This window comes from Aotus nancymaae, unplaced genomic scaffold, assembly GCF_030222135.1.
Source record: "Aotus nancymaae isolate 86718 unplaced genomic scaffold, 86718_ANA_hifiasm-v0.15.2.pri h1tg000077l, whole genome shotgun sequence".
Classification (NCBI taxonomy): domain Eukaryota; kingdom Metazoa; phylum Chordata; class Mammalia; order Primates; family Aotidae; genus Aotus; species Aotus nancymaae.
This window is the reverse complement of record NW_026988492.1, coordinates 3885896-3897294: the sequence shown is the minus strand read 5'-3', so window position 1 is coordinate 3897294 and position 11399 is coordinate 3885896. Positions and strand designations below refer to the sequence as shown.

The 11399-nt window shown below is 47.2% G+C and overlaps 1 pseudogene; it reads left to right on the top strand.

Moving 5' to 3' along the window:
• Nucleotides 1-2473: 2473 nt before the first annotated feature.
• Nucleotides 2474-9936, top strand: LOC135271389 (large ribosomal subunit protein eL29-like; annotated as a pseudogene).
• The last annotated feature ends 1463 nt before the right edge of the window (nt 9937-11399 follow it).

Sequence of the window (11399 nt, the reverse complement as noted above, 5' to 3'; positions counted from 1 at the left end):
TTTTTTTACAACCCTTTTTTTTGTGGGGAGGGGTGACTCATGCTTGCTGAACAGGTTTAAAATAAATTGCAGCCATTTTTATGGTTGTATCATGAGTCATAGCCAGGCATGGTGGCACATGCCTCCCAGCTACTCAGGAGGCTGAGATGGGAGGATTGCTTGAGCTTAGGAGTTTGAGACTGTGGTGAGCTATGATAGCACCACTGCACTCCAGCCTGGGCAGCAGAGTGAGACATTGTCTTTAAAAACAAAAACTAAAAACCCAGTCTTAGGGCTTGTTAAGAAGTGTAAAAAGGCTTTGGGTGGAGTCTGTCTGGTCCTCAAGTCACTGGACCATGCAGGAGTGCCCCGAGAGGGCCACTGTTTCCCTCCATGTGGCCTTTTCAGCACTGGTAGCTCTCTGAAGTTTTCACGTCTCACTAGTAACCAGGGCTCAGCCTGGGCTGCCTTTGGTCCAGTCTGCATTGGTGCAGCCTACAGCCACGTCTCTCTCAGAGTTTGCTGCTCCTCTGGGCTGCTGTGAGGAGCTGGGGCCCAGATACTGTAACTGCCCAATGGGCTCACCTTGCCCACTGCCTAGACAGAGCCAATTTATCAAGACAGGAGAATTGCAATAGAGAAAGAGTAATTCACGCAGAGCCAGCTGTGTGAGAGACCAGAGTTTTATTTATTTATTTATTTAATTTTTTTTTTTAAGACAGTGTCTTGCTCTGTTGCCCAGGCTGGAGTGCAATGGCATAATCTCGGCTCACTGCAACCTCCACCTCCTGGGTTCAAGCAATTCTCCTGTCTCAGCCTCCCGAGTAGCTGGGACTACAGGCACCTGCCACCATGCCCAGCTAACTTTTGTATTTTTAGTAGAGACAGGGTTTCACCATATTGGCCAGGCTGGTCTCAAACTCCTGACCTTGTGATCCACCTGCCTCAGCCCACCTTGGCCTCCCAAAGTGCTGGGATTATAGGTGTGAGCCACCATGCCCGGCCAGATTAATAATTTTAGATCTTTCTTCTTTTCTAATATAAGTATTTAATGTTATAAGTTTTCCTCTAAGCACAGCTGTACCTATATCCCATACCTTTTTATATATTGTATTTTCATTTAATTTCAAATATCATTTGTAATTTTTTTTCATTGATGCATGGGTTATTTCAAAGTCTATTGTTTAGTTTCCAAATATTTGAGAGATTTTCCAGGTATATTTATGTTACTGATTCTGCGTATAATTCCACTGTGATCAGAAAACACACTTTCATTTCTTTCAAATTTACTGAAACATATGATACGTAGACTATGACCTCCTTTGATCTATTTTCCATGTGCGTTTGAATGTGTATTGTGCTGTTTTATTTTTTTCACATGAAAGTTTTTAGTTTATTAATCTTCTCGTGAAAAATCCACAATGGCGGCAGAAAACATCATTGCAGCTTCTTTACTCCTTTGGCTTTTTGCCAGCACCAACGTCGACCTTTGCAGGCCCCAGACTTCCTTCATTCTGTTCTTGCCTTCCTTTCGTTGCTTTCTTGAGGTCTTTTCTCATCCAGGCCACGTCTTGCGAGTCTATGTTTGGGTCCATTTTTCTTTGTGTAATCCAGGGAATCATTAATCATACCAAAGCCAGTTGTCCTGCCACCACCAAAATGAGTTCTGAATCCAAACACAAAGATGACATCCAGGGTGGTTTGTACATTTTGGCTAGTTTTTCCCAAATTTCTGTCTTAGGTACTGTTGCCTTCTGGGGATGAAGGACATCAATGACCATTTGTTTTCTCTGAAATAGTCAGTTGGTCTTGAACTTCCTAATTCAGATAGTTACCACATTGTTCATGATGGCAGTCAATCCTCAGCCTCCCAAAGTGCTAGGATTACAGGTATGAGCCACCACGCCTGACCACTTTTCCCTATTTTATATCCACATACATGAAGAAATTTAGTTTGTGATAAAGATAGTACTTCAAATCAGTAAGGAAAATATAGTTCATTCAACACACTACTTGGGACATTTGGCTATCAATTTAAAAACAACAAACTAACAATACTCACTTAACACTAAACAAATTTCACATTGGCTAAAGAGCTGGGAAAACAAGTACAAAAGTATTAAATGTTAGAAAAAATATTGGAAAAGTTTCTAATCCTAAGAAGGGAAAGCCTTTCTTTTTTTTTTTTTTCTGAGACAGTTTCGCTCTTATTACCCAGGCTGGAGTACAATGGCGTGATCTCGGCTCACCGCAACCTCCGCCTCCTGGGCTCAGGCAATTCTCCTGCCTCAGCCTCCCGAGTAGCTGGGATTACAGGCACGCGCCACTATGCCCAGCTAATTTTTGTATTTTTAGTTGAGACGGGGTTTCACCGTGTTGACCAGGATGGTCTTGATCTCTTGACCTCGTGATCCACCCGCCTCGGCCTCCCAAAGTGCTGGGATTATAGACGTGAGCCACCGCGCCCGGCCTAAGCCTTTCTTTAAAAAGATAGATGACTGATGAGGCAATGAGCGACCTTGTACAGTGTCTTGTACTGTCGCAAGAGCAAGAGGTGGAATTGCTGGGTCACACTCTGGTATGGTTTGGCTGTGTCCCCACCCAAATCTCATCTTGAATTCCCACGTGTTATGGGAGGGACCCGGTGGGAGGTAATTGAATCATGGGGGCAAGTCTTTTCCAAGCTATTCTTGTGATAGTGAGTAAGTCTCAAGAGATCTGATGGTTTTTTAAAAAGGAGTTCCCAGGCCGGATGCGGTGGCTCACGCCTGTAATCCCAGCACTTTGGGAGGCCAAGGTGGGTGGATCACGAGGTCAAGAGATCGAGATCATTCTGGTCAACATGGTGAAACCCCGTCTCTACTAAAAATACAAAAAATTAGCTGGGCATGGTGGTGCGTGCCTGTAATCCCAGCTACTCGGGAGGCTGAGGCAGGAGAATTGCCTGAACCCAGGAGGCGGAGGTTGAGGTGAGCCGAGATCGAGCCATTGCACTCCAGCCTGGGTAACAAGAGCGAAACTCTGTCTCAAAAAAAAAAAAAGGAGTTCCCCTGTACAAGCTCTCTCTCTCTGCCTGCAGCCATACCTCTAAGAGGGGACTTGCTCCTCCTTGCCTTCCATCATGATTGTGAGGCTTACGTGGAACTGTAAGTCTGATTAAACCTCTTTCTTTTGTTAATTGCCCAATCTTGGGTATGTATTTATCAGCAACATGAAAACGGGCTAATACACACTCCTTGTGAATTTCTAGTTTCAAGAGATAGTGCCACATCGTATTCCAAATAGAAGGACGGGCATGGTGATTCATGCCTGTAATTCCAGCACAGCGGGAAGCCGAGGCAGGTGGAGCTCCTGAGGTCAGGAGTTTGAGACCACCCTGGCCAATATGTCGAAACCTCATGTCTACTACAAATACCAAACTTAGCCAGGCATGGTGGCTCATGCCTGTAGTCCCAGCTACTCAGAAGCCTGAGGCAGAAAAATTGCTTGAACCCGGGGGGCAGAAGTTGCAGTGAGCCGAGAGTGTGCCACTTCACTCCAGCCTGGGAGACAGAGTGAACCTCTGTCTCAAAAAAACATAAAAAACGAATTGAAATTGCATGTTCGTATTTTAACAATAACAATAGTAGGTAACTAGCTGTCTCTTTGAAGGTCTCGAAGGAAGATCAGAGCCCAAAGGTCAGATTCCAGACCTCCACTTTATTTATTTATTTCTGCTTTGTCATTTTTTTTTAAAACACAGAGTCTCATTCTGTCGCCCAGGCTGGAGGGCAGGGATGTGACCTCCCGCTTCAGCCTCCTCAGTAGCTGGGACTACAGGCATGTGCCACCATGCCCGGCTAATTTTTGTATTTTTCAAGTAGAGACAGGGTTTTGCCAAGATGGCCAGACTAGTCTCAAACTCCTGACAGGTGATCCACCCACCTCTGCCTCCCAAAGCGCTGTGATTACAGGCATGAGCCACAGCGCCCAGCCCCTGATAAAGGATTTAACAATAACAATAGCAGGTAACTAGCTGTCTCTTGATGGTCTTAAAGGAAGGTCAGAGCACAAAGGTCAGATTCCGGACCTTCACTTTAAAATGCTACAGAGCCAGGTCCACACGCTAACGCAGGAGGAGGAGTGGTGTGCAGCAGGATTAGTTAACTGTCCTCCGGGATCTTCGAGGTCTCACACCCGCTCCAGGGCTCCTGCTGAGGCCTCGGCCTCTAGGAGTTTAATTATTCTTTACTGAGTCTACTCAGCATCCCTGGGAAGACAAAGGCATCATATCCATCGTGGACACATTTAGGGGCTGAAAGGTCTCCTGATGGGCAACACGGACGAAGGACTAGACATGCTGAACACATTTCAGGGAATTAATAATAAAATCCTCCCTCTGATTCTGCCAGCTCAGCCCTGAATTGAGGTAGTGGTTCCAGCCTTGGAAACACATGTCAATATGTGCCTATGGCTCCGGATTCTTAAGGACATAGGGTGGTTCCCCAAAGATTAAACACTGAATTATAAGCCAGGCGAGGTGGCTGACACCTGTAATCCTAGCACTTTGGGAGGCCGAGGCGGATGGATCACTTGAGGTCCAGAGTTTGAGACCAGCCTGACCAACATGGAGAAACCCCATCTCTACTAAAAATACAAAATTAGCTAGGCATGGTGGTGCATGCCTGTAATCCCAGCTACTTGGGAGGCTGAGGCAGGAGAATTGCTTGAACCTGGGAGGCAGATGTTGCAGTGAGCCAAGATCGCATCTCGTACTCCAGCCTGGACAACGAGAGTGAAACTCTGTCCCAAAACAAAACAAAACAACATTGAATTACCATGTGGTCCAGCAATTCCTCTTCTGGATATATACATGCAAGAATTTAAAAACAAGAACATGAACAGTCATTTGTTTTTGTTTTTCTTTTGTTTTTCTAAGATGGGATCTTGCTCTGTCCCGTAGGCTGGAGTGCAGTGTCGTGATCTTGGCTCACTGCAACCTCCACCTCCTGGGTTCAAGTAATTCTCCTTCCTCAGCCTCCCAAGTATCTGGGATTACAGGCACAAGCCACCAAGCCCGGCTAATTTTTGTATTTTTGGTAAAGGGGGGATTTCCCCATGTTGGCCAGGCTGGTCTCAAACTCCTGACCTCAGATGACCTCCCTGCCTTGGCCTCCCAAAGTGCTGGGATTACAGGTGTGAGGTACGGTGCCTGGTCCTGAACAGTCATTTGTGCACCAATATTCACAACAGCATTATTCAGCATAGTCAAAACATGAAAGCAATGCAAATATTCATCAGCAAATGAGTGGATAAACCAAATGTGGTATATACATACAATGGAATGTTAGCCTTAGAAAGGGATAAAATTCTGACACATGCTGTAACACAGATGAACCTTGAACACATTATACTAAGTCAAATAAGCCACAACAAACAACAATACAAAATAGCAAACAGAAAAACACACCAAAAAATTGAATACTGCATAATTCCTCTTATATGGTGCTGTTGAATGAATTGTGTCTACTCAGAATTCACATGTTGAAGCCCCATCCCCCAGTGTGACTGTACTTGGAGAAAGGGCCTCATGGAGATAATGAAGGTTGAATGCGGTCATAAGTGTGTGGCTCTGATCCAACAGGACTGATGTCCTTATAAGAAGAGACACAGAGGGAGGGCATGGTGGCTCACGCCTATAATCCTAGCACTTTGGGAGGCTGAAGCAGGCAGATCGCTTGAGGTCAGGAGTTCGAGACCAGTCTGGCCAACATGGTGAAACCCTGCCTCTACTAAAAATACAAAAATTAGTCCAGTGTGGTGGTACACGCCTGAAATCTCAGCTCCTCGGGAAGCTGAGGCAGGAGAGTCTCTTGAACCCAAGAGGTGGAGGTTGCAGTGAGCGGAGATCATGACACTGCACTCCAGCCTGAGCGACAGAGTGAGACTCCATCTCAAAAAAAAAAAGAAAAAAAAAACCCATGCTTTCATTTCCAAAAAAAAAGACACAGAGACCCGTCTCTCCCTGCCACCTGAAGACGCAGTGAGAAGGCCGCAGCCTACAGCCAGAAAGAGAGAACTCACCGAAACCAACTATGGTAGCACTTTGATTTCAGGCTTTTAGCCTCAAGAACTTCAGCCTCCAGAGAATAAATGTCCGTTGTTTAAGTCACCCAGTGTATGATAGTTTGCTGTGGCAGCCCAAGCTGACTAAGATACGTGAGGGACCTAGAGTAGTCAAATTCCTAGAGACAGAAAGTAGAACGGCGGTTACCAGGGCCCGGGGGAGAGGGGACTGGGAAGTTACTGTTTACTTACGGTTTCCATTTAAGATGACAAAAAATTCTGAAGGTGGATGGTGGTGATGGCTACACAGCAATGTGAATGTATTGAATGTCACTGAACTGTACACTGAAAAATGATTTAAATGATACGTTTTATGTTATCTATATCTTAACCACAATTTTAAAAATTAAAAAAAAGGAAGAGCTGGGTGTGGTTGCTCATGTCTGTAATCCCAGCACTTTGGGAGGCTGAGCCGGGTGAATTGCTTGAGGTCAATAGTTTGAGACTAGCCTGGCCAACATAGTGAAACCCCATCTCTACTAAAAATACAAAAAATTAGCTGGACGTGGTGGTGGGCGCCTGTAATCCCAGCTGCTAGGGATGCTAAGGCAGGAGAATCGCTTGAACCCAGAAGGTGGAAGTTGCAGTGGGTGGAGAGTGCACCACTGCGCTCCAGCCTGGGCAATAAGAGCGAAATTCCATCTCCAAAAAAAAAAAAAAAAAAAAGAGTCTAAGGGACACTTTATGGCCTCTCTGGAAACCTGGTTCTGTATGGTCAGCCTAGGTCAAGCTTCCAACTTTCCCATCAGCTCATCACAGGCATAGAAGACGTTCTGCTGGTGGCTTTGGGATACACACAGTTCAGCAGATGAGGCACGGGAGAACAGTTTAAGTTCTGTCTAAACGAGCTCTAGAGCTCTGCTGTTACTGAATTTAAAAGTCTTTTTCCCAAGACAAAAAAAAAATGTTCAAGAAGGAAAAATGTGTGCAGCTGGAGCCTGAATTAGCAGTTTTGTCTCCCAAGACCGGAAAACACCTGGTCCCAGCAGACTTTCTATTGAAGTTTATATGGCTTTCAAAAATAGCCCACTTCTTAGCTGACTGGCAAGATTTCGTTATGTTTGGTTGTCTTCCACAATTTTATCTAAGCTCTAGCAATCACACAACATTTTATTTATTTTTTGGCAGGGAAACGGGTATACAAAATTACTGTCATAGCTTTCCTAGATCAACTTTGTAGTTCTGATAAATCCGGAAGCTTATAACAGAAAGCGCATGTTGTTAGAAAGCACTGGAATCAGGATACACAACCAGAAGGGGCTTGAGACCACAGGGCCCTGCGACTCTGGGCAGGGGCTCTTGGGCCAGCAGTGTTAGTAGATTCTCAGAGCTTGCTAGAAACGTGGTATCTTCAGCAGAGCACAGTGGCTCAGGCCTGTAATCCCAGCACTCTGGGAGGCTGAGGTGGGTGGATCACCTGAGGTCGGGAGTTCAAGACCAGCCTGGCCAGCATGGCAAAACCCCATCTCTACTAAAAATACAAAAAACAGCCAGGCATGGTGGCGCACACCTGTAATCCCAGCTACACAGGAGGCTAAGGCAGGAGAATTGCTCCAACCCAGTTGGTAGAGGTTGCAGTGAGCCAAGATCATGCCACTACATTCCAACCTGGGCAACAGAGTAAGACTCTGTCTCAAAAGAAAAAAAAAGAAACGCAGAATGTTCAGCTGCACCCCAGACCCACTGAATCAAAATCTACATTTTTAACAAAATCTCTAGGAGTACTCACTAAAGTTTGAGAAGCTCTGAGAGTGACCTTCAGAACTTCCTCAGCGGAATTGCCTGAATGATAATTAAAAATGCAAATTCCTGGGTTCTGCCCAACACCTGTGAAAATTACCTCATATGATGCTTAGGCAAATGAGCTGCAGAACTATCTTGGCAGGTGTCTGTTAGGAAGGAAGCCACTTTGGCGGGGCGCGGTGGCTCATGCCTGTAATGCCAGCACTTTAGGGGCCAAGACGAGAGACTCGCTCGAGGCAAGGAGTTCAAGACTTTCCTGGGTAACATAGTGAGACCATCGTGTCTAGATATATATTAAAAATTAGCTGGGCATAATGGCACATGCCTGTCGTTGTAACTATTTAGGAGAATTGCTTATGCTGGGAGTTTGAGACTGCAATGAGCTATATGAATGAGCCACTGCACTCCAGCCTGGTGACAGAGCAGTGTCCTGTCTCAAAAAAAAAGTGTGGGGGGGGGGGGCGGGGAGCCAGGCGCGGTGGCTTATGCTTGTAATCCCAGCACTTTGGGAGGCCGAGGTGGATGGATCACTTGAGGTCAGGAGTTTGAGACCAGCCTGGCCAACATGGGGAAACCCTGTCTCCACTAAAAATACAAAAAAATTACCCGAGTGTAGTGGCGTAGTAATCCCAGCTACTTGGGAAGCCGAGGCAAGAGAATTGCTTGAACCCGGGAGCTGGAGGTTGCAGTGAGCCTGCAGTCCAGCCTGGGGGCAGAGCGAGATTCCATCTCAAAAAACGAAGAACTCACAGATCCTAGGATACTCATGGAGTGAAACAGGTATTTAGAAAACTCCCCAAATAAATGTCTTAACCTCTTAATTACCATCTCTTTTTTGGGAAAGACACTTAGAAATAATCACCCCTGGGGCAAGAGGGTGGGAAACAGCTACTCTAAGGATTGTGATACTCACCCCACCCCCAACAACCCTCTCCTTCAGGAAAATGTTCTAAAAATGTGAGGTTTCCCCATAACCAGGTAATGCGGGAGAGAGGACTAAGAAAGAAAATCGTGGCCGGGCATGTGATTTTCTTTCTTAACAAAATCTCTAGGAATACTCACTAAAGTTTGAGAAGCTCTGAGAGTGCTCACGTCTGTAATCCCAGCACTTTGAGGGGCCGAGGCGGGTGGATCACCTGAGGTCAGGAGTTCGAGACCAGTCTGGCCAACATGGCCAAACTCTGTCTCTCCTAAAAATAAAAAAATTTTTAAAAATTAGCTAGGTATGGCGGTGTATGACTATAGTCCCAGCTACTCAGGAGGCTGAAGCAGGAGAATCACTTGAACCTGGGAAGTGAAGGCTGCAGTGAGCCCAGATCATGCCACTGCACTCTAGCCTGGGTAACAGTGAGAGAGTGACGCTCTTTCTCGAAGGAAGGAAGGAAGGAAGGAAGGAAGGAAGGAAGGAAGGAAGGAAGGAAGGAAGGAAGGAAGGAAGGAAAGCAGGCAGGCAGGCAGGCAGGCAGGCGTTTGCCCTCCACTACCAGTTTTATTACAGGAAGGGGGTGCCAAGCCAGACCCCAAGAGAGGGTTCTTGGATCTGGAGAATTCAGGGTGGGTCCATAAACTGAACATAAATTTATTAAGAAAGTAAAGGAATGGCTCTTCCGGTCCTAGGCGCTTCGGCAACCGCGGCTTAGGTGCAGACGTGGCCAAGTCCAAGAACCACACCACACACAACCAGTCCCGAAAATGGCACAGAAATGGTATCAAGAAAACCCGATCACAAAGATACCAATCTCTTAAGGGGGTGGACCCCAAGTTCCTGAGGAACATGCGCTTTGCCAAGAAGCACAACAAGAAGGGCCTAAAGAAGATGCAGGCCAACAGTGCCGAGGTCGTGAGTGCACGTGCCGAGGCCATCAAGGCCCTCGTAAAGCCCAAAGAGGTTAAGCCCAAGATCCCAAAGGGTGTCACAAGCTCGATCGACTTGCCCACCCCAAGCTTGGGAAGCGTGCTCGTGCACGCGTTGCCAAGGGGCTCAGGATCTGCCAGCCAAAGGTCAAGGCCAAGGCCAAGGATCAAACCAAGGCCCAGGCTGCAGCTCCAGCTTCAGTTCCAGCTCAGGCTCCCAAAGGTGCCCAGGCCCCTGCAAAGGCTTCAGAGTAGATATCTCTGTCTGCCAACGTGAGGACAGAAGGACTGGTGCGATCCCCCGGGGCTGCCATCTGCATGGGGCTGGGGTCCTCCTGTGCTGTTTGTACAAATAAACCTGAGGCAGGAAAAAAAGAAAATAAAGGAATAAAAGAATGGCTGCTCCATAGACAGAGCAGCCCTCTGGTTGCCCAATTTTATGGCTATTTCTTGATGATATATTAAACAAGGGGTGGGTTATTCATGCCTCCCCTTTTTAGACCATGTAGGGCAACTTCCTGACGTTGCCATGGCGTCTGTAAACGGTCATGGTGCTGGGGGGAGTGCAGCAGTGAGGACGACCAGGAGTCATTGCTATCTTGGCCTTGGGTTTTAGCCGGCTCCTTTACTGCAACCTGTTTTATCAGCAAGGTCTTTATGACCTGTATCTTGTGCCGACCTCCTCTCTCATCCTGTGACTCAGAATGCCGTCTGGGAATGCAGCGCAGTAGGTTCAGCCTCATTTTACCCAGTCCCTAATCCAGATGGAGTTGCTCTGGGTCAAACGCCTCTGACAGTTGGAGTGGATTTTTCAGGACGTTTCTATCATTCCATTTCCATTCTTTCAATCTCCCCACCCCACCACACACCAATATGATGGGGTTGAGACAAGCAAGCCAGGGAAAGGCAGCCTTTGCACGGAAACCTTGTGAAGGATAAACTCTAAACAGATGCAAAGCTCAGACCTCTCACCGAGCTTACCTGGAGTTGCCTCCAGATGTGTCATCAGGACTGGTATGGCTCAAACCACTTTCCTCCTCCGGGCAGCAGGGTTAATGACCTGGCAGCTTCTCCCTCAAAGGCTTACCTTTGAAAAACCAGACCTGTGTGTGGTGAGACCCAAGAGCCTGGAAAGATTCCTCCCCAGCCCACAGTCAGGTCTGAGATTTCACCACCTGAGAGCCACTTCCCCAACGCTGGGAGCACCGGTCTGCGATCTTTGAGCTGTTCAGCAAACGCTGCAAAGAGCATTTGTTGATTCAGGTCTTTCTGCCCCAGGCATCTAGTTGAGAGGATAATCTTATTGGCTGGAAAGGCCAGGGGCCTGAGAAGAGAGAAGCCTGCAGTATTTGGGGTATAGGAGGGGGGAAGGACACCAATGAGTGGTGTTATCCACTTCTTGGGTGCACATATGGGGGGCTATCCTCCCTACCCCACCGCCCCAGCGACCCGTGGGGCCTGGATAAAGGTAACCAGAAGTTAACTGCCGGAGCTGGAGGAGACAGTGCGAACCGGGTGTCTGTCCTGCCCGTTCACCCTGTAGAGGAGGAGGCTGAGTTCCTGCGAGGCCTTGGCAACCTCCAGGACTGAAGCATGGCGTGATTTGGGACCAGACTGTGGCTCTGGAGGGCAGTGCAGTGCTTTCTCCAACACATCTCTCTGCTTTCGGGCAGGAAGCCAGACAACAGAATTTCTAAGAACTGAGTCCCACACTTGCA